Raw genomic sequence first — 22,871 nt, 5'->3', positions numbered from 1 at the left:
CAGATCCGCAGGTGTGTCATGCAAGCCTAACAAAGAGTTTTGGGTAAGTATTGCTTGCATCACACATAATTAAGAATAATACACAATGCTTTTAGACATAATTTTGCACTGCAAATCATAATTTAATGTTTCATCCTATTTAAAACACCACTGTGCTGACAATGGGCCTTATTCAGAGCCAGACACTCTGACCAGAGCGCTCGCTCTGAATCAGGGCCCTCCTCCATGAAAATGGAGCGTCCTCCTGGACGCTTGTATAGCTGTGGGTCACCACCCACAGCATATACGAGCGTCCACAAAGATGGTCGCGTTGGTCTTGACCATCGCGACCATCGGACTTGCGACGGAGACCCTGCGGTAGGGTCTCCCTGCCACAAGCCCTGGAGTGATTTTGGCTCTATCAGAGCCAAAATCACTCCCACTGACATCACTAGTGATGTCAGTGGGGCCGGCTTCAGATGGTAGGCATTCCCATGGGAATGCCTCCATCTGGCAGGCACGCCCCCGGCACACCCACCAAAGAGGGCATGCTGTCAATCAACATAGACAGCATGCCCCCTTTGGTGCGAGACCCGGAGCTCCCTCCATCGTGCGCATGCGCAGTGGGGAACATTGACCCACTTGCGAGCGTAGTTCCGCTCGCGAGTGGGTCTGAATGACCCCCAATGTTCTTTTCAGCCTTTCTTTTCTTTAAAATTCAAACCTAAATCTAGAGGCAACAGTTAACTTACAAAACAACAAATAAGCACTACAACACACCAAGCAGCAATCGAAGTCACTAGCATAAAACTCTCCTACACCACTAAACAAACTCCTCAATGTCCCTTTGCAAACTCCTACCAGCAAAACCCTGAAAGGTGTGTCTGTTTGGTGTGTTTCTATAGGAATCAGTATGATTCTGGCGGTTGGAATCCCGACACCAGCATCCCGGCAGCAGTGTAAATCCCGATCGTCCTCAAGTAAGTAATAGCTAACCTAATTCTACCCCATAACCCTAACCTCCCCCCAAGTACCTAACCCTAACCCCATCTCTAAGTGCCTAAACCTTACCCCCCTTCCCAACTCCCTAAACCTAAGTCCCCCTGGGGGGGTGCCTAACCCTAACCTCCCCCCTGGCAGTGCCTAACCCTATCCCCCTTCCCCTAGCCTAAACCTAACATTCCGGGGGGGTGCCTAACCCTAAGTCCCCCCTGGGAACCCTAAACCTAACCCTCCCCCACAAGGCTATCCACTCTCGGTGCCCGGCGTCCCATCGATTGTGATGCCGGGCGTCAGGCTCCCAGCATATGTCTAATGACAGGCATCGGCATATCGACATCTGTCTTTAGACACTTGCTGGGATATGACAGTCGTTAAGCCAGCTGTCGGGATTAGGTCCCCTGGCTTCCTGACTGCATACCGTTTTTATATGCATGACAAGTGTGTATATGACATGTGACAGATTCAACAATTACAGTACTTTCCTAGTAAAATGCATGCATTCTCGCATGTATTTTTAAAACTCACTTCTGTTCTCATATGTATTTCGTCTCGCATGTGATCTAAAAAACCATGGACATTTGTGCACGAGATTGTACTCGTGCAAGTTTGTACCAAAGTTTCATGACAAAACTCGATTATATACTTGATTTGAGAAAACTCGCTTCTTAGTAAATTAACTAATTTTGTTGGGGACAACTCGTGTGTGTTTGTGTGAACCTGTTCGAGTTTAAACTCACCAAAACATGATTCTTAGTAAATTAGGATCTGATTTAGATTTGCACACTTTTAGCATTACTGCTGTGTCCTTTGATGTAGCAGTGCTCCTAACCAAATGGTTGCAGACTGTCATATATATATATATATATATATATGTATATATGATTTTTTTTTAATTATTATGCTAATGCTGCAGCAGATGGGATTCATAAAGAGATGCCCAATGGCTGTGGCACTAATATGCCAATTTGCGTATATAACGTTACACCATCAGCCACACATTGGTTGCACCATTCAATTTTACACCAGACCTATGTAGGTGCTGAATGTCAATCTGAACATGGCTGCCAAAATTGGTGCAACTGCTGCAGTTGCTAATGTGACATGGCCACATCTGTCTAGCAACCAGTGGAGGCTCCAGAAGTGGGGCTGCTGCACAGTCCAAAATTAAATCAGGTAAGCCACACCAACTGCCAGTGAGTCCCAGCTGGTGATGTTTGGCAGCATTTGTGGTGTCAGTTGGTGTGGCTCCCCTATTTGATTTTTTGGACTGCACTGCAGCCCCACCTCTGGAGCCACCGCTGCTAGCAACCCCTCTATTATCACCCATGAATGCATACTTATATTGCCTCTCTCTGCATTTGGTTCTGCATCTTTTGATGGTAACCATTAGGATGCAAGCACAGACTAAAAGCATCACCCACCTTGCATGTGACATCAACTTAGTATGCATCTCTGAATCAGGCCCCTGTAGAGATTAACAGGATGGTTCAAGAAATTGATAAGCTTGCCTGTAAAAGGGAGTTTTTGAAGACCCCTAAACCCTTTGGAATGTGAGGGGTATTCCAAAGAATTGGTGAAGCCCCAAATAAATCATGTAACCAGGAATTGGAGCAAGTAATGAGTGGATGAGAAACAGATTGTGAGCAGAGAAGAAAGGTTGAGTTGGGAGACAAAGTATAATAGATGCTTTAGTAAAGTTTCAGTGGAATTAAATCTCAACTTGGAATATGTAGGAACTATAAGGTAAACTTATTAAATGTTGATTTTTGTTTTTTGGTTGATGTTGCAAATTAGAGATTAACTAAACTCAAAAAAGAGGGAAAACTTACCAAAGAACCTGACTTTTGACCAAGTTCAAACATCGAACCAACATCGATTTTATGTACATAGAAAATTATAAAAAAACAGAGATCTAGTAAATCCCAATGCAAAAATGATGGCTAATCCCTGTGGCAGGTGATATCCCCCCCACCCTTCACCATAATATAAAACCAGTCTCAAACTTGTCACCCCAGGGCTGGAAATTCTTGAAATGTGGGGACCACAAATATAAAATGGGGTCCCCCTCGCGAGGTTCAACTAGCCCTGGCCTGAATGGCAAAGTGTTTATTGGCTAATAGATGAACAGGTTCATATGGCAATAGCTGACATTGCCATAGAAACCATCCATCTCTTATCCAATAAGTGCTTTGCCATTCACTTCAGTTACAGTGTCCCCAGAGTGACCTGTCAGGACAGTCCATGGGAATGAATGGCTGGTTGTTTTTTCCTAAAGACCAGTGGACTACATTGTGGAATGAAGAGGACTGAGCACAGCCAAGGAGTTGAGAAAAGTATAAAGTGTGTGTTTGTGCGGGTTTGTTTAATTTTTGATAAAGGATTAACCCATTTGGTGTTTGTATCCTGTCATTATTTTAATATTTTCTTTACAGGTTGACTATATGTGCCAACAGGCCCTTAATGTCTGGACATGCTGACACTTGTTATTACAAAAGCCTGCCAGTGCAGGCTGGCTGGTACCTGTAGTCCATCTGTAAATAATAATATTAAAATCTATATTACACCCTTAACCTTGCACCCACCGCATCCAGGGGTGCATGGAAATGCACTTGACTTTCATTCCAGGGCAGGTTGATCCTCAGAACACCACTTTCTGAGTATTGAACTGACCAGTATGAGTCGGGTTTTACATTATGGCATGCTATGTATCTCTCTGCTTTATTGTAAGCCCCTTGACTGGTCCCGTGCTGGTTTTTGGAGATCCCACATCAGTTGTTCCCCTAATTTTCTGTTGCCAGAGCAGGCTAAAAGTTGCAGGGCTGGTTATGGATTTAGGGGGTACCCCACATCGTTTTTTCAAAACTCTTCTTTACTTGTAACGCACAAAGCCTGCACAGATCATAGTGATCTGTTTAGTGCAATTTTTTGGACAGGTATGCCATCTTGTTTTAGGTTACATTTCTTATTAACTTTGAGCTGAAATATCAAAACTAATTGAATTTACCTTTCAAAATCCATCTGATATCAACATCGGATTTCAATTGAAGTTGAAACCCACCGGATGATAAATATACAGATTTTGCCATTTAAATCCCGTCGCTGTCAATTGGTTTCAAGTGATTTTAAAAGCAATCTAAAATTGACATTTAGTAAATTTACCCATTAGAATCAAACCAAAGTGTGGCTTCAATCTTGAAAAACTATTTACAGATTTGACCTTTTCCATCTTGGTCAGCACTGCTCATGCGCAGCGTTTGCACCTGACATTTCATATGATCATATGTTTTAGGAAACTGTTCCTGAGGAGAGCTGGAAAGACAAACTGCAGAGGTGAAGCAAGTACACAGAATGACAAACAACACATAACATGTGTAAAAAGGCTTTAAAAAACAGTAGAACAAAGAAAAACAAGCAGTCATAATGTAGGATGACAACCAACCATGGAAGGTACAACACCTGGTGGGCATCCAGTATCCCCTGTGGAATCAGTGAAAGGGATTTATTGGTAAGTACCAAAATCCTGTTTTCTCCTTCATCCACTAGGAGACACTGGAGGCTTCATGACAGTGGGGATGTTCCAGAGCTCCCATCCCGGGCGGGAGAGCGGTTAGAACCCGGCAAAATAGCATGGCCATATTGCGAGCCAGAGGCCGCGAACATATCAAAAAGATAAATCTGGACAAAGGTATGTTGGCCCAACCAAGTGGTCTCTCGACAAAGTTGAGCTATGGAAACCCTGTGGTCAGCCACCCATGAGGGACCCACTGAGTGTGTGGAATGCTCTTTGATGGAAGCCAGAGGTTCCTTGGAGGAGGCCACATAGGCCTGCCTGATGGTCAGATGGATCCAGCGTGCAACAGTCTGCTTGGAAGCTGGCCAACCAGGATGAGCAACATCATTCCAGACAAACAGGGAATCTGTTGTCCATAGAGATGCTATCCTATCCACGTAGATCCTGAGAGCTCTAATGACATCCAGAGATCTGGAAGCTGGTGAGTCCTCTGGATGAACCGGCACCACAATAGGCTGGTCTATGTGGACCGCAGAGTTCATCCCTATCCTCATGGAATACCAAGTATGGAGAATGACAAGAAAGAGCCCCACATTCTGACACTCACCTGGCTGAAGCCAGGGCTAAAAGAAGTACCACCTTCCACCAGAGGTACTTAAACTCAACCGTATGTAAAGGTTCAAAGAGCGAAGACTGCAAGAAGGAGAGGACAAGATCCAAATCCTACGGAGCCATGGGAGGGACAAAGGGTGGTTGTAAATGGATAACCCCCTGCAAAAAAGTCTGAACTTCCAGGAGTAAGGCCAGTTTCTTCTGGAAGAAAATGGACAGTGCTAAAACCTAAACTTTCAGGGATCCAAGACGGAGACCGACTGATAATTCTGCCTGCAGGAAAAGGAGGTGCCTGGACACCTTGAATGTTGTAGGGGGCATTCCCCGCTGTTCACACGAGATCACAAAAGCCTTCCCGATACAGTAATAGTGTCTGGAAGTAACTTCCTTCTGGGCCCAGAGCATTGTAGGGATCACAGTAGATGGGATACCCTTTCACCTTAACTTTCCCCTTTCAATAGACATGCCATCAAGCATAGCCGCCTTAAGTCTAGACAAAAGGACCCTGCTGCCAGAGATCCTCTCACAGCAGTAGAGACCACTGATTGTCTATGAGCAGTAAATGCAGGTTGGAAAACCAAGCTCTGCAGGGAAATTCTGGAGCCAATAACAGAACCCTTGCCCTTTCGCTCTTGATGCATTGCAGAAGCAGAGGCAGAAGAGGAATTGGCAGAAATAGATAGATGAATCAGAACTGCCAGGGTGTTGTGAGTGTGCCTACTGCCATGGCCTCTGGGTCTCTTGTCTGAGAGCAGTACAGAGGCAAATGATGATTGTGTCTGGATGCCATGAGGTCAACTTGTGGAAGGCCCCTCCTCTGAATGAGTTGTTGAAACACCTGGGGATGGAGTGCCCACTCCCCAGGATGTATGTCCTGATCACTGAGGTAGTCAGCCTCCCAAATGTCCATGCCAGGAATAAATATTGCTGATATTGCCACAGCAAATTTCTCTGCCCACAGTAGAATGAGGCTTACCTACTTCATTGCTATTCAACTTCTGGTGCAGCCTTCTCAGTTTATGTTTGCTACCACCATGTTGTTGTCTGACTGGACCCTGACGGCTTGACCCAACAACAGGTGATGCACTAGTTGAAGAGCATAAAACACTGCCTATAATTTGGGGAAGTTTATGGGCAGTCTTGCTTCCTGTGGAATCCAGCAGCACTGAAAGTTGTTCTCCAGAGTCACTGCCCCCCACCCCCTCTGACTCACAGCTGTGGTGAGGAGAATCCAATCCCATACTTTGAACCTCTTGCCCTCCAAAAGGTGAGAGGAACTCAGCCACCAGAGAAGAGATATCACTCGATGGTGAAGGAATAGATGGGATTCCAACCACTGGAAGAAAAGGTCCAGTTGAAAAGGCCTAGAGTGGAAGTGGCCATATGGAATGGCTTCAAAGGTCACAACCATCTTCCCAAGGAGTCATATGAACAGGTGCACTGATACTCATCGATGAGCAGTACCATCTCCAGAAAGGAAGTTGCCTTTTTCCTGAGGAAGGAAAACCTTCTGACTTACCATGTCCAAAATCATCCCCAGAAATTGAAGCCTCTGTGTTGGCTGCAGATGGGACTTGAGAAAGTTCAGGATCCACCCATGTCATATAAGGAGCCTGTGAGTCACCAGTATGTTTTGTAATAAATGGTTCCTGGAAGGAGCTTTCAGGAGGAGATCATCCAGGTAAGGGACAATCATGACTCCTTGAGTCCGAAGGAGAGCCATCATCACCACCATTACCTTGGTGAATACCCTGGGAGCCTGAAGATAGGCCAAAGGGTAAAGCCTGGAATAAAAAAATGTGAGTACCAAATTACAAAATGTAGGAACACTTAGTAAAACAGTCAGATGGGAATGTGTAGGCAGGCATCCTTTATATCCAAAGACACCAGAAACTAATTTTCCTTGAGCCCCACAATGACAGATTGAAGGGACACCATCCAGATTTTGAAAACTCTCAGATAGGGATTGAGATCCTTCAGGTTCAGAATAGGACTGACTGATCTGTCCAGCTTTGGAACCACAAACAAGCTGGAGTAGAACCCTTACTTTAATTGATGTGTGGGGACCTGTACCAACACTCGTGCATTCAGAAGTTTGTCTATAGCTTCTTGTATCATGACCCTTCTGTCCTTGGAACCTGGCAAACATGTGATGAAAAACCGAGAAGGTGGTTGGATTTGGAAATTGAACTTGCGCCCCTGAGTGATGAGGTCCCAAATCCAGGCATGTGGAAAAGATTGTGCCCACACTGCACTGAAACCTTGAGGATGAGCTCCCACCCTGGGGTCCCCCAGGTGAGAGGGAAACCCGTCATGTACTGGGTTTGATGGAGGGCTTATTGTCCTGGTGTGTAGAAGTTGCTGCGGCTCTACCCCTACCCCTGGAACTATGAGAAGTGGTAGGTCCTAGTCTGAAACAGTCTCTAAATCTTCCTGAGGCATGAACATACTGAAATAATGGTCCTGAATAAGCCTTATGGGAAGCCGGAGCAGCTGAGGGGACATAAGTAGATTTTTCCCTTGTAGCCTGGGAGATCCACTTGTCCAGTTAGGGTCTGAACAGGATGTCACCAGTAAATGTAAATGCTTCCACCACCCTCTTTGATTCTGCATCAGCCTGCCACTGTCACAGCCAAAGAGCTCTGCGGGCTGATATTGCAGAAGACCTAGAAATGAGATTACATACCTCTTTTGAAGCCTCGCCAAGATAAACAGCTGATTTCCCAATCTGTTCTGCTAAAGGAATAAGATCCTCAGCTGGGAGTCCCATCTGTAATCCATCAGATAGTTGTTTAGCCCAGGCTTCAATCAATTATTGACCCAGCAGCCCACTAGAACAGGATGAAGAATCACACCTGCTACTGTGAAAATGGACTTTAGGGTATTTTCCAAATTCCTGTTGAAGTCTCTTTTAAGGAAAAGACCCCTGGCACTGGCAGAACCATCTTTTTGGACAGAGGAGACACTGAGGGATCTACCGAGGGTGGAGTCTCACATAGCTTCCTGCATTCTGTTGGGAAAGGGTAGGAGGACAAAAGTCGACAGGATACCTAGAATTTTTTATCCGGGTGTTTCCAGTCAGTGGTCAGGATAGAATCCATCTCTTCAGATTCTGGAAAGGAGGCAGCCTGTCTTTGCTTTTTACTAAAGATAAATGGCTGAGCAGAACCCTGGTTCTCTTTCTCCACATTTAATACCTTGCGTATTGCTAAAATCAAAGCTTCTATCCCCTGGGACAAAGGTTCTGGATCCTCTGGGACCTGTTCTTCCCAAGAATCATGAAACTCTCCCTCCTCTAGTGGGGGCATATGCACATCCTCAGAGTCAACTGACTTTTGGACTAAGGGTAACAGCCTCTTCTTGGAAACCTGTAGTGAAGTCCCCACGGAAGGGGCGTGGGATGTGGTCATGGCTTTTGTGAGCCCTTCCACTGACTTAGCTAGGGAATGAGCCCAGGCTGGTTCAGGGGAAGAGATGGAAGAACTCTGAGATCTGGAAACCTCTCTATCCTTAAGAGAGGCCTCCAGTTTTGTAGACAGGTGTGACATAACAGAAGTGAACTGCTCTGCCCAAGATGGTGGTTCCTGCATCTGGTGTGAACCTTGAGTCTACTGCTCTGAATCACAATTATAACACAACAGGGAGCTAGATGATTGTCCCTGTGTAAACTTTTCTGCGCATTTTGTGCAAGCAAAAGTTTTCTATGAAGCTTTAGACCCTCTTCCAGCCATGGTACCCAACACTGACATACAAACAATACAGTAGTGTAGTGGACAGTGTAAGAGTAGATACTTAGAAATATAGCAGGAGATAAGGTCAGAGAAGGAGGTGAGCCACATCCGCCCAAACAGCGCTGTTAGCAGTGCCAAAAGTGCTATGCATAAGCCACAGCATTATTTTACACTGTGCTTCTATAAAGCTATAACCCCACTTTAAAGCCTAAGCCCACTGGTAACTCACAAATCCCGGGGAGGATGTCTCAGCACTGTGAGAACAATCAGTGCAGTCCAGCAGCAGCAGAACTGTAATGGGAGCAAGGAGCGGACCTCACTGATATTCTACCCCCCTGCTATGGCACCCACTTTTAATTTTATATGGCGCCCATGGACTGCCACTGCCTAGCAAACACCACCTTTTGTGTGCCTGGCAACCCCGCTAATCAGAGAGCAAGGATAATACTCATAATACTGTAACTGCCGAGGCTGCCGGTGTGAACCGCGATGTGCACCACATGCAGCACATCCTGGTCTACCCCAGAGACAGTGGTCTCTGTAGCCAAGGACCCATGTGCAAGCAGCTGGGTCCCCCAGCAGCTCCATCATCACAGAAAGGCAGGGGCAGCCAGCTGCATGTCAAGTTCTTAGTGCTTGAATAGTATCTTCTCTAATAACCTGTCTGTTAAACTAAACTATGCCCTGAGGAGAAGCCCAAAGTATGACCAGCTCCCTTGGGCACAATACTAAGACTGGCTTTTAGGGGGTATAGAGGTGAAGGAGCTAGTCACACTTTCTAAATTTAAAGTGCCAGCTCCCATTAAAGTGTTAGCACATATCTATACCCCACTGTCATGAAGCCTCTAGTGTCCCATAGTGGATGAGGGAGAAATATATATATATGCTTAATTTATGAGGGGTTTGAAGTCTGATGTTTTTTTAATAACTATAACTATTACTTATTGTTAAATACTCTACAGCTAATAAGTGTTAAACAGTTAAAGAAAATCTGGTACATTTGGGTTCTTAGACAAACACCCACATAGCTTTGCCCTGCGCTGCTCAAATGTTGAAAACAACTTAATATCAGCCAAGAATGTATTCAAATATAATAATATAACTTTCTCTTTTTCTCATCACTTCTTTATACCCTATTTTTTTCTAAGCTACAATTGCAAACTACACATTAGCATAATGTACTGTGATATACACCTTGATAAGTGACAAATGTGAGTTGTGTAGTTAATATTTTGCACAGGCACAATAAATGATCCTATTAGCATTTGATGAATGATCTGCCTATGCTGCCCTTTCATATGTGCCTACAGAATTTTGTGCTTCCTGTAATGGACCACGACCCCTATTTTGTCCCCTGCTAGCTTGTTAATCAGCCTGTATTTTCTGGGAAAGAAATGTAAAGGTTGAAAAAGGTTAAACAAACAATTATTGAATATCCTGGTGAAAATTACACAGTGAATTATAAAAATAATATCCTTGATCATCCACATCCTTAAATCAAGGTTTTATGCTAAGCAGAAATTACAGTAGTGAAATGTGGAGGGCACTGAATTATATTTAAATTCTCATTGAAAACACTTTCACACTGTGTTTTAAAAAATGGCATCTTAAATTGCCTTCTTACTTTGAAGCTGTGCTAACTTCCAACAAAACTCCTTTACACTCAAGCACTCATTAATAACAAAAATCACAGAAAAATACAGATTAGATTTATTTGTTGTCAAGCCATGTTCTTCTGCAATTGCTTCTCACATTAAATGTTTGTGTACTGCATTCAGCTTTTCTTAAGATTTTGTTCTCTTCCTACATTACCATTGTTAATTTTGCTTTCACATTGCAATTTTTTACTTGGTAGAAGTGCCTTAGATTACATGATTTATTTGAACTTCACTTGTTATAGCCATTGAGTGTTACTGAATGCATTTTATTAATTATGACAGTCTAATGAGAGCCACATTAATTCATAAATTATTATTTACTAGTCCCTATAAAAACACAACATACATACATATTATACAAATCCAGAGACCTGCAGTGAAAGAAAAATGTCCTATTGTTTCAATAATTATGCCATGAGTGTTTCATAGAAAAAAAGTTCAATTGTTGAGCTTAATATTTCGAGCTTTGTGTGCTTCTATAGCAGGTAAAAAGCTATTTTCTTTCCACCCACTCCTTGTAGTTGAATTTCTGCTTTATGCTTCTGAACTCTTACATGCGTTCTTTGTATTTATAACAATTTCTGGAATTCATGATTTAGACTTTAATGCAATGCTCTTTTCGTAATAATCTCCAAAGAAAATTCTAATGTAATTTAAGGCAAAATGTCATTTATTCCACAGGAGAATTTCTTCTCTCTGTAAAAAGGGACTAGTATGCCTTGCAAAATATATTAATGCACTCATAGGTGATGAAATCCATGTAATGTAAAGTTTTTACACCTCTTGACCTATACAGTATTGCTAACTGAAATTTGATTTGTATACCAATTTCTGGTATAGATTAATATGGTAGACAATAACACATTTCAGAAAACAAGTTGCTTTTATGAAAAAGTGTTTTTTTTTCAGAATGAGCCATGTGGCAGAACATATAAAATTACTAGAGTACATATAAAACTACATATAAATTAATGTGTATAGTTGTAAAGAATATTTACATCATCTAAGATTTTTGGGGGGCCAATGATGAAGGAAGTTGGCTGTAGAAGTAATAAAAACAACAACAACATTATTATTATTATTACTATTATTATTATTATTATTATTATTATTATTAGTGTAACAAAATGTGTGTGGTTGGGGGAGTAGACTGTAGGAATTATAGAATCACAAAGGGGCATTTTTATAAAAAAAATATTTGCAGGCAAACCCCTGAAAACAACCATTTTTGGGGGTTACCCAAAAATACTAAGGACCCCCTGGATGTATGTAAGATGGACCATAGCACATATTTGACAAATCTGCTTCGATCCCCTATTTTCATTTGCAAAATCAGCCAGCATAGGTTTCTATAGGTGCTGCTAGATGTCAGATTTACCAAGCCCTCACCTGGTAGTTAGTGGCTTCTTCATATTATAGAGACCAAGAGCCAGTAATTCATAAATATGTCCTTAAGGCTGGTAAAAGCCAGCTATGATTGGTCTCACAGGGTGGAGTAGGGAGAAAACAGCACTCAATAAATTGTGTCCACTAAGTAGGCAGACAGAGAAGATAAGAGTCACAAGTGGTAAAAATGGAAATGGAAACATAATGACTGGGATAATGCTAGGAAGATAGAATTAAGGGACAGTCTAAGAAAGATAGAAATAACCAGTAGAAAGATGTCTCACTAATGTGGTATTTAACAAATAAAATCAGTATCAGCTAGTTCTTTCTGACCACAGTGAAGTTTATGTCAGTTTAGAGAGTCAAATTATATATGAACATTTATGAATGGGATGACAAACAAAACATAAATTATTAACAATGCTCTAAAGAGTCTGTTATTGGTGTTTATTTTTCATGTTGGTTGTCTGTCAGCCTATATGAGAAATCTTTTATGTAATTGGAACAAAAAAAAATTACATTAATTTAAAAATTGTTCTAATTACAACTTTGACTTTCAAGTTTCAATGTAAGTTTATGTTTTCCTACAAGCACATTAACAATGCGTATTTTAGAAAAAAAATTATATTTACCTATTCTTATTTTTATTATCATTGATTTGCAAGGTGCCACTTTGCTAAATAGAGTCAGACAATAGTGAAAATCAGACATACACAATATTGTAGAAGGACATAACAGCTATTTATTTATTTATTGACAGTTTCTTATATAGGAGCAAAAAAGGAAACAAGTATTGCCTTTAGTACAGTGCACTAAGAAGGGTAAATATAAATATAAAATGTAACTTTTGTTGATACTTTAATACCTAAAGGACAGCAAATATTAAAAGATAATTCCTCAGAAGGAGGCCACCCAAAGATAGGTGTGCCAAGCTAGTGGCATCATATTCAAAAAGACTTGAGGCTGTAATTGCTGCCAAAGGTGCATCAACAAAGTATTGAGCAAAGGTTGTGAATACTTATGTACATGTGATTTCTTAGTGTTTTTTTTTTAATTAAATTTGAAAAAATCTCAAAAAAACTTTTTACACATTGTCATTATGGGGTATTGTGTGTAGAATTTTGAGGAGAAAAATGAATTTATTCCATTTTGGAATAAGGCTGTAACATAACAAATTGTGGAAAAAGTCAAGCGTTGTAAATACTTTCCTGATGCACGGTATATAGGTAGGAAGGCTCTGCTCACAAGCTTACAATCTATAGGGAAATAGCCATTGATACACAAGGATTGGTGCTATATATTGCATTTTGGTCCAGACAGAATGCAGAGTTTCTTGGTGGGCTGCATGTCCCAGTCACACAGGAATGTCGGCCAAATATCAGGAAGATGTGAAAGAAAGACAACGTGTGAGGTTATATGTGAACTGTGAAAGGGGATGTAATTAGCTATACAACATACAGATGTGTCCTCATACATCTTTTCTTTTTTGCTTAGTTTGGCATGAGATGCCAGCACAGCTAGGATACTCCACGACGTGTAGCAATGGATGGATCCAAAATGTTTCCTGCAAAACTATTTGTACAAAGTAAAAGATTTAAATAGTAAATTTTAAGAAAAATCACAAGGCGTGGCTAAGACGCAGATTCAATGTCATGGCAAATTTGGCCATATTGCTAGATTTTAGGAAAGGTGTATGTGGACACATCTGTAAATACAGTCATGATTACAAAGATTAGGGAAAGCCCTGTATATGAGAGATTTACATTTAAATTAAAGAGCACATAACTGAAACAAGTGGGGTGTGCATTTTTGAGTGGAGCTTGGGAAAGATGGGAGGATGTATTAGTATGTATAGTATAGGTCAAAGTACAGTAAGCTTTAATAAATATATTGTTTTTTAAGAGAGCATTTAAACATTTGCAGATTGTGGGAGAGTCTGATTAGGACTGGTATATAATTCTATAAGGGAGTAGTGGCATGGGAGAAGTCTTTTAGGAAGCACTGAGATGTGGTTACCAGAGATGAGGCAAAAAACTGCTCAGTGGAAGATCTAAGAGGGTAGAAGGGAAAGTATTTTGATAATAAATTGGAAATGTATTAAGAGGCAGGGGCATATCTTGCTATTGGCCAGGATGGTACTCGCCAGGAGCGCTGGCCAAGCGGGGGCACCATTGCCACCTGGCTGTGCCACCCACACTCAGTTCTATCCCTTTGTGGGACACTGATTACCTGCTGCCTGCCCCAGTGATTTCTTGGTTACCCGGCGCTTAGTATAAACATACACAGTGAGTCTGTCACAATCGCTACAGAGTGACAGACTCAGTCTGAATTTGGCAGAGCTGGTGGCCCTGTGACCCCCTAGTGACTTGTGATGTCACACACCATGCGTGCTTTGATAGAGAGAACACACCTAATGGCAGCATCTAGATACTCTTCATAGCAGGGGTCAGGGAGCAGTCAGGGCACATGCTGCACTGCTGACTCTGGCAGCCAGGACATGTGTGGATGAGGACAAACAGGCAGATAGGACTAGTGTACAGCAATGTGAGGTATCAGGCTGGGAAAGTTGGGATCTGTCTATGCAGAGCCGTAACTAGACTTTTCGGTGCCCTGTGCCAGAGAGAGCATTGGCGCCCCCTCCCTCCATTTTTTAAATAGGGACATAAGATAGTGCACCTGATAAAGGGGCATGGCCTCAGGGGAAGGGCCAGGGAAGAGATAGGGGAGGCCAGGAGATATTGCTGATAAAAGAAGAGGAAGCTATAAGTAAGAATGATAATAAATAGGAAAATTGGCAGGCCCAAACAGTGCCCCCTGCCCAGCGATTCCCTATGCCATGGCACTGGTTACACTACCCTAGTTACAGCCCTGTGTCTGTGATGGGGTGATGGGGGCTGGCTGAGGGTGGTGATTGGGGCTGGATGAAGGTGGTGATGGGGCTAAGGAAGGTGATGGGGGCTGGCTGAGGAAGGTGATGTGGATGTGGACTGAGGTAGGTGATGGGGGTTGAAGAAGGTGTGGAAGGTAATTTGGCTGGCTGAGGAAGGTGATAGGGGCTGGATGAGGAAGTTGATAGGGGTTGGGGGCTGGCTGAGGAAGGTGATGTTACTCTGGACTGAGGTAGGTGATGTGGGCTGAGGAAGGTGTTTTGGACTGAGGAAGGTGTTGTGGGCTGAGGAAGGTGATGTGGGCTGAGGTAGGTGATGGGGGTTGAGGTAGGTGATGAGGGATGAGGAAGGTCATGAAGGCTGAGGAATGTCATGGGGGCTGAGGAAGGTCATGGTGATGGACCTGGCTGAGGAAGGTGAAGGGTCTGTGGGCTGACTGAGGTAGCTGATGTGGTCTGAGGAAAGTGACAGGGGCTGAAGAAGGTGTTGGGGACTGATGATGGTGATGAGAAGCTGATGGTGGTGATAAGTGGCTGAGGGGGTGATGAGTGGCTGAGGGAGGTAATGAGGATCTGAGGATGGTGATGAGGGGATGAAGACAGTGATGATGGGCTGAGGACAGTGATTAGTGGCTGAGGATGGTGATGAGGTGGGGAGGGAGTGGGACCAAGTTCCAACCCACTGGCCTGGTCTGGATTCTCTAGAGGGAGACACTCACTGGCCTGGACTTTCTGAAATGACTGGAGGTTGGTCTCCTGCAATTAGCTCTGCAACAATCTGTGACAGTCCATCAGGTGAGGTCACTCAGTCTTCTGTAGGGGGCTGGGGGAATTAATATTTGTTTTTATTTATTTTCTGGCTTTGGGGGCAATGAACCAGTGTGTGTTATTTTATTTCCTGTGGGAGCAATCATTAAATCATTGGAGGGGGCACCACTCCCTTAATTTGCCAGGGGCACTCGGACCCCTAGATACACCCCTGTTAAGAGGCTGTGTTGTTGAGGGTATGTGTGTGTAACATGATATTGATTTTTCAAGGCTCAGCGATCCAATGTAGGAATTTGTAAAGTGGTGCAGCAGATGTGAGCAGTGTTTGAGGAACATTAGTTATGCAGTAGTATTTAAGATGGATTAAAGTAGGAATAAATAGATAAGGTGAATGCCCAATAACAGGAGGTTATAGTTGTAGTAGTGAAGACATGTTGGTGTAAATTTATCAAGAACAAAAATGCACTTAGAGATGTGGGTAACAGTGAAAACAATCTCAATGCCCCCATATTGTTGAAAAATAAAATGTGTTCGCAATATTGGTGCAGTTTAATAATATTCTACGTGTTTAGTATTTAGAATGACCCTTATTTTGTAAAATTTATGTTACAGTGTTGACGGCATCTATTTTTTAATGTAGTGTTGCAGTCTCAGTAACTACTTCCTCTATTTCTTGATCTGATGTAGTCAAATAAAAAAATAAACAATAAAACAACATCAACTGCTCACACTGAGGGCCTGATTCAGAGCCGGACGCTATTTGCAAAAGGTCATTCAGAAAAAAGGGCCGGCTATTTAAATTGAGTGCTCGCTCTTTGCGGTCTGTTGACGCATGTGTCTGAGCGAGCGAACGAAACATGCGCTCGCTATTTTGTAAAGATGCCCCCTGGCCGTTCGCATCATACATCATCTCCGCTATTTATTAGATTAATCGAGTACATCGAAAGACATCTGAACTGCTCGCAGTGCTTGTGGTAGGTTTTACTTCCCGCAATCACTGCGAGCAGTTCAGGCTAAAAGACAACCAAGTGACGTGGTCGATGATGCTGCTTTGTTAATTATGCACACCCATTAAACGCCCATTTTGACAGTTTGGCACGCCTGCGTTCGGATCGCCACTCCCTGTTTTCAAGCACCTTCCTCTGTTACCACCCACAAACGCCTCATTCTGTCACTCAAATTAGCAGGCCCTCGCTGTTTTGCGAGCGCACGATTTCCGACCGCAATGACTGGTTGGCGCATGCGCATTACGACCCATACGCATGCGCAGATGTGCGAACATCACTCGGAGCGAGCAAGCGGCCGCTTACGAGCGGCTCTGAATCAGGCCCTGAGTCCCAACATTAAATGAGTTAATGTCCAGGTTCCCAATTACCTAATAAATGGCCAGCCAGTCTTTCATCACTGATGGAACAGTGGTTCAAATAAAACAAATTTTGAAAATAATTTTAAGTAATAAAACACTATATGTTTTACTTTATTTTCAATTTTGTGGCTGATAAAATAAATTAATCATTTGTAAATTTACCTTAAAGTTAATAATATTATTGCATTTAATTTGAATAAAATAATGATATGTCTTAATTTGTTTATTTATATTCTGTCACCATAGATAGTTTAACACTTTTCTTAACAACATTTCTCTGCAAGGTTGCTGAGGTTTCATATATCAATCCTCACAAATGACAACGCAACAATGTCTTATGCCACATGCCTGTTTGTGAGGTCAAAGCACAATATAAAAATCATATTTGTATCCATAAAAGTTGAATGGTTCACATTTCATTTTGTGCAAAATATGACACCACTTTCTAGGCTACTATTCTGTTCAATAAAATAAGAAAACTGCACATACAACTAGACAATTTAAAGATCAAATTGCACTTTCAAAGGCTCTATGTTACAACAGAGACCATCACAACATCGATTGCTCACCTACACAGTTGGCACTTGTAGTCTGAAAGAAATGTACGATATCATCACTCAGAACTCTGCAAGGAAGGCTTTTATACTGTTATTCCTTTCGTTGTCCTGTTGGTTACATTCTCAAGTATTGCAGTTATAAGAGCCCTGTGAATTTTCAACCTTTATAATGCTAGACTGAGATTAAATATGTTTTTTTTTAACCCATTGGCATGTATTAAATTAATATTGTATGTTATTTTAATTATTGTAATTAACAATTTACTGTTTTGTAAAGGTGATGCATATCATTAAATTAATAACTAACATCTAAAGTACTTGCAAATAGAAGAACTTGAAAAACATTGTTAATGTTATGGTAGATGAGTTTTTCAACTGTGCATTATAGTTTAATTACATAACAAGTAAAAGGTACGTTTAAACTTATTAAAGGAAATTATATCAATCCCTTCTCAATGACAAGATTTTTAAAAATAATTGCAACCCCTAGGCTCAGGGTCTTCAGTTACTAACAAATTAACTGTTATGCTCCGCAAAAAAATTCTATTTAAATAAAGACTACGCAAATTGCATGTGAGTAAAGCCATGTAAATTGTAATAGTTTAATTTCATACAAAATCATGTAGAAAGATGTTCGGTTTTATTAAAAAAAGAATTAAAACATACACAGTTTAATAATACTTTAATAAACAAACATTTTGAATATGTAAATGCTAATATCCAAAAGAAGACTACAAATAACACCTCATATTCAATAAAAGAAAAAGAAAAATACTATCATATTAATGCTAGTGTGTCTATAAAAGAAACAGTTTAGATGTATTTTTTTTGTTGTTAAACACTTTATGTTTGTTTCTTCATTTTTTCTTTCTTGACAAAATAAAAAAAAACCTCGTTGTAAAATAAAGTTTATGGAATTATACTGTATATGTTATGTGTGTAGCCTGATTGTGAACACGCAGAACAGACTTGCTGAGCTATTCACCTATAGCAGGCCCTTTTCTCGGAACCACTACTGTTCTGATGTATTTGGGTGCCCCTGGACTCATGCTCTGAGTAATGCATGCTCAAGATTGGCAATATGTGTAGTTAAAGGCAACAGAACACCACAATTAAACAGGAAGTTAGAAACAACAGCTAAATTCAGTAGATAGATGTACTTTGAAACGCGGAGAAACTGAATAGCACATAAAACTGGATAATGTGGAATGAATGCTGTAGCACTAGTGAGCAGGTATTCAGAATGACCCAGGTAGATGAATTATGTAGCAATGCTGAGCAGATTTTCAAGAGTTCATTAGGGCAGACAGGAATGGACTGATTACAACCAGCAAAGGAGAGTCAGAGAAGAAGCCCAATAAGGCTGAGCAACCAAACACTAATACTGTAGATGAGCTCAGCTCTGAGCCCAGCTGCAAGAAGCTTCCTGATCAGGAGTCAGAATGCAGTGCAGAGTGGCCACAGCTAGATGGATGCCAATAAAAAGACTGAAGCTAACAGCGTTTACAATACCAGGTGTTTCTATAGAGTGCTTACTCTGAATTCTAATAGTATGTTGCTTAAATGCATTTTTTCAGATGATCAATATTTCTTAAGGGAAGTGCCATCATAATAAGTCAGACATTTTGGTATTATCTCTTTTTAAGAGTAAACAGTCAAACATGTTTTCTGCCACAACTGGTATAAAGAAAAGAAACTAATTAAACAAAGCCTACTGTGGTATTTATTAAAATGTCAGGGATCCTTATATCACAATTTTGAGGTGAAACTGGCATAAAGTCTATTAAACCATTTTTACTATATCTATGGCAATATTTAAGAGAAATTAGACAATTTAGAGTATATACAACTTTGTTGTCATAAGAATAAATTATAATTTCAACTTTGAAACCTACTGAAGGGCCGTACACACTGAACGATCTTTATGAATGATAATGACATCTATGAGCGATATATTTCGTTCATATCGTCTAGTGCGTAAGTACTAAATGATGAATGATGCATGCTCCCATGGGTCGTTAAAGATGTCTTTTGTCGTCTGTACATGTAGCTCAATTTTTACTATGTCATTGACGATATTTCTATATTGTTTAGTATGTATGAGATGAACGATGAACATTATGGAAGTCTTTAGCCACTTCCTGGACAATCTTCATCCTCCATTTTGTACTCTACATGCAGAGCAAGAGGCAGCATTTGCTAGAGGAGCCCATTTTTAAAAAAAACTCTGTAAGTACAGTGCTGCCAGCAATGTTCCCACACCAATTGCCACCAATGCCCCCATTGGCCACCAATGTATATAGTCTGCCTGTCACTACTGCCCACCAATGCCCCCACTGGCCATGAATGTATATAGGCTGCCTGTCATTACTGCCCACCAATGTCACCACTGCCTGCAAATGTTTCCATACTGCCTTGGAAATAAATATTATCTTAATTTAAATATATTTTATAATGGTATTCAATAAATAGATATATAATGGTCTACAAATGTATTTAATAGTGACAAACTCAGGTAATGTAGTCAGGCAGATACCCTGTAAAAGACTGTCATTTTTCCAGTGCCTTCCAAAGTGTATAGGCCACATGTATCTACACACAACAATTAAGACCACTGTTAATTTTTTTTACAAAACTATTTTTGTGTAATGTTTATACGATGATATGTTCCTGGATTATATGTTAATATTAATGTTTTTTTCTCCTAACTTTTATTACTGAAATGTCTGAAAACAAGAACAAAGACTTCTGGACAGGATTCATTGATTTGTACAAGACAAACAAGTGTCTCTGGAGAGTCAAGAGCAAAGACTTCTCCAAAAGAGAGAAGAAAAATCAGGCACTAGAGAAATTGGTCTTGTTCAGTAGATACCAGAAGAGTGATGCTGACATATGCTGGGTAAAGGCTAAGATCCAGAATTTAAGAACTGTCTTCATGAAAGAGCACAAGAAATATATTGATTCACAATGTTCAGGAGCTGGGGTTGATGAAGTCCATAAACCATCTTTATGGTATTATGACCTACTCCTGTGTACCCTGGAGAAAGAGCCCAAGAGCCGGTCAAGCAGCTCACTGGATCCAGGCATGCCTGATGAAGAGGAGGAAATGGAGAGACAGGATCAGGTAAGTACACCCACAGTGCAAACACACTAAAGGTTTTTTTGGGAAAAAGATTATAGTAGTAAATTTTAGAGATGTGTGGGTTCTGTTTTATTCGGTTTTACTTGGATATGTTCGGATCTCAAAAACGGCATCTTATTGGCTTTTGGCTATCACATGTTTTGGATAGCCAATAAAATATATCTTAACTAATATGAACTTGCGCTAATTTTGGCAAAAAGAACCAGGTAAAACCAAACACGCACATCTCTAGTAAATTTGGGAAGCACGGACAAGAGTGGAGAAGTGTGTAAGTGTATAATTTGTCCATATTAACCATTCAGCTGATATATCAAATTTTCTATAATGCACTTGAAAAATTCTACCTCTAAGCTGATTGGTTAACAATAACAACTTCTCAACTGGATCACTTCTCCACTCTTGCCACTGGTTTTGCTATTCCTTTCCTCCTCACATAATAAAGGAAACTAGAATTAACTTTAATTAATTCATTATATGAACTAAACTACTTATTTTTTTCCAGTTCATTATTTCGGATGTGGATATTGACCCTCCTATCAGTGAGCTCACAGAACTTGAGGAGACCGATTTGGAGATGCTGCCACCTCAGGCACCCACCAAGAAGAGGAGGATGGCTTCCAAGACTCCCAGTTCTTGACCGTCTAGTACTGATGAATTTTTTAAACAAGCAGAGGAGGTTCTTCAGAAGCCCCTGGATAAATTTAAGATTTTTGGATGAAATCTTGCCAATGAAATGCAGGACATGCAGCCAACCCAAAAATTTCATTTCAAGTGTCTGGTATATGACGCTATGATACATTGGCTTCTTGGCCAATTGGATGAAAACACTGTTATAGTGTCAAATACCAGACTGCAGCCCACTCCAACGGCCTCTAACATTTTCCCCATACCACCTTACCCACCTTCGTATCCCACACTGCCAATACTTCCTCCTCAACCACACACCTATCCTGCACCATGAAGCCCTACACAACTACCCAATTTTCCCGGCACCTCTTCAAGTGGCATGCACTCAGTATGGCTGAGTGCACAGTCCAGTCTCCATGGTGAGCAACATTATTATAATATGTGATTTTTGTCTTTTAATTTTTTATCATGTTTCAAAAATGTGTCAGGCCTTTTACTTGGACTCTTGCTCCAGGATGACCAGGAGTTTGTCAGAGTACCATAGGAATGGTTATTGGACTTAATTTGCCCCTGTTACTAAACATTGTGACTCATTTTGTTTCTTATGCTCTTTCCTGAAGACCGTTTGCAAATTATTGATCTTATTCTTGATACTAATTATGTTGGTATCACTATTTTCGTCTCTACTGTACATGACCAATTGTTGAAGTGCCTGATTGTTGGATTAGTCTTTGCTCTAGAGGCACTTAGTGGCCTGGTATACATCAATGAATCCAGTCCAGAATTTTTTGTTCTATGTATGCCATTTTCTTTAGTTAAAAATGGTTTAAAAAAACTGTGTTGCGTTGTTATTTGCATCGTGGGCAACAATATATTATAGGACACCTATAGTTAATATAGGAGGGATAAGGGGGTACAGAGGTGATAAGTATAGGGGCCAGATATAGGTAATGCAATTTTCAATCATATAATGTAAACTCATGTAAAGTGAACACATGCCACCCAGTATATGGCACATAGTACTCACAGACACCAATTATGCATGCCTCCCACACACTTCTTAAAAATTATAATATATTGACACTAAATATATTTAAAATTACTGTAATACATTTTATTTATTTAAATAAATAAAAAGTTTGCACGCAAAGCATTCGTATAAGCGTGTTAATTTTAAGGTTTATTCTTTTTGCAATATGCAGTTTTAGAAAAAACATTTAGTTTATGCATTCTTCCTGCCATGACACTGCCCTCTCTCCATTGACATAGGCCAGGTACTCCTGACCTGTTTAGCATGTCCAGAGGCCACTTCTGGAAACTGTGCTTTAGCCAAAGAAGTCCACATATCAATATCTTGTATGTGGTCTGTAGGTTCAAACAGCAATGTACTTGGCGGCCTTTGTTGCATACTCTTATGCCTCAGGAAATTATGCAGGGCACAGCAGGCCAATACAACCCACTCTATTTTGTCCACACGTAAGTTGATGGCTGTGTGAAAAATCCTGAAGTGACTGCTAAGGATGCCAAAGGCATTTTCCACAGTATGTCAAGCCCTAGAAAGTCAACAGTTATAAAACCCCCTCTCCTTGGTCAATCCCCTTTGTGGAAACAGCTTCATAATGTGCTCAGGCAGTGCAAAAGCCTC

General features: G+C 41.0%; 1 pseudogene; it reads left to right on the top strand.

Moving 5' to 3' along the window:
* Window positions 1-20,179: 20,179 nt before the first annotated feature.
* Window positions 20,180-21,671, top strand: LOC148523832 (uncharacterized; annotated as a pseudogene).
* Window positions 21,672-22,871: the final 1,200 nt, after the last annotated feature.

This window comes from Taudactylus pleione, unplaced genomic scaffold (genome assembly GCF_031769625.1).
Source record: "Taudactylus pleione unplaced genomic scaffold, aTauple2 ptg000127l, whole genome shotgun sequence".
NCBI classification, from domain to species: domain Eukaryota; kingdom Metazoa; phylum Chordata; class Amphibia; order Anura; family Myobatrachidae; genus Taudactylus; species Taudactylus pleione.
This window is presented reverse-complemented; position numbering and strand designations above follow the sequence as displayed.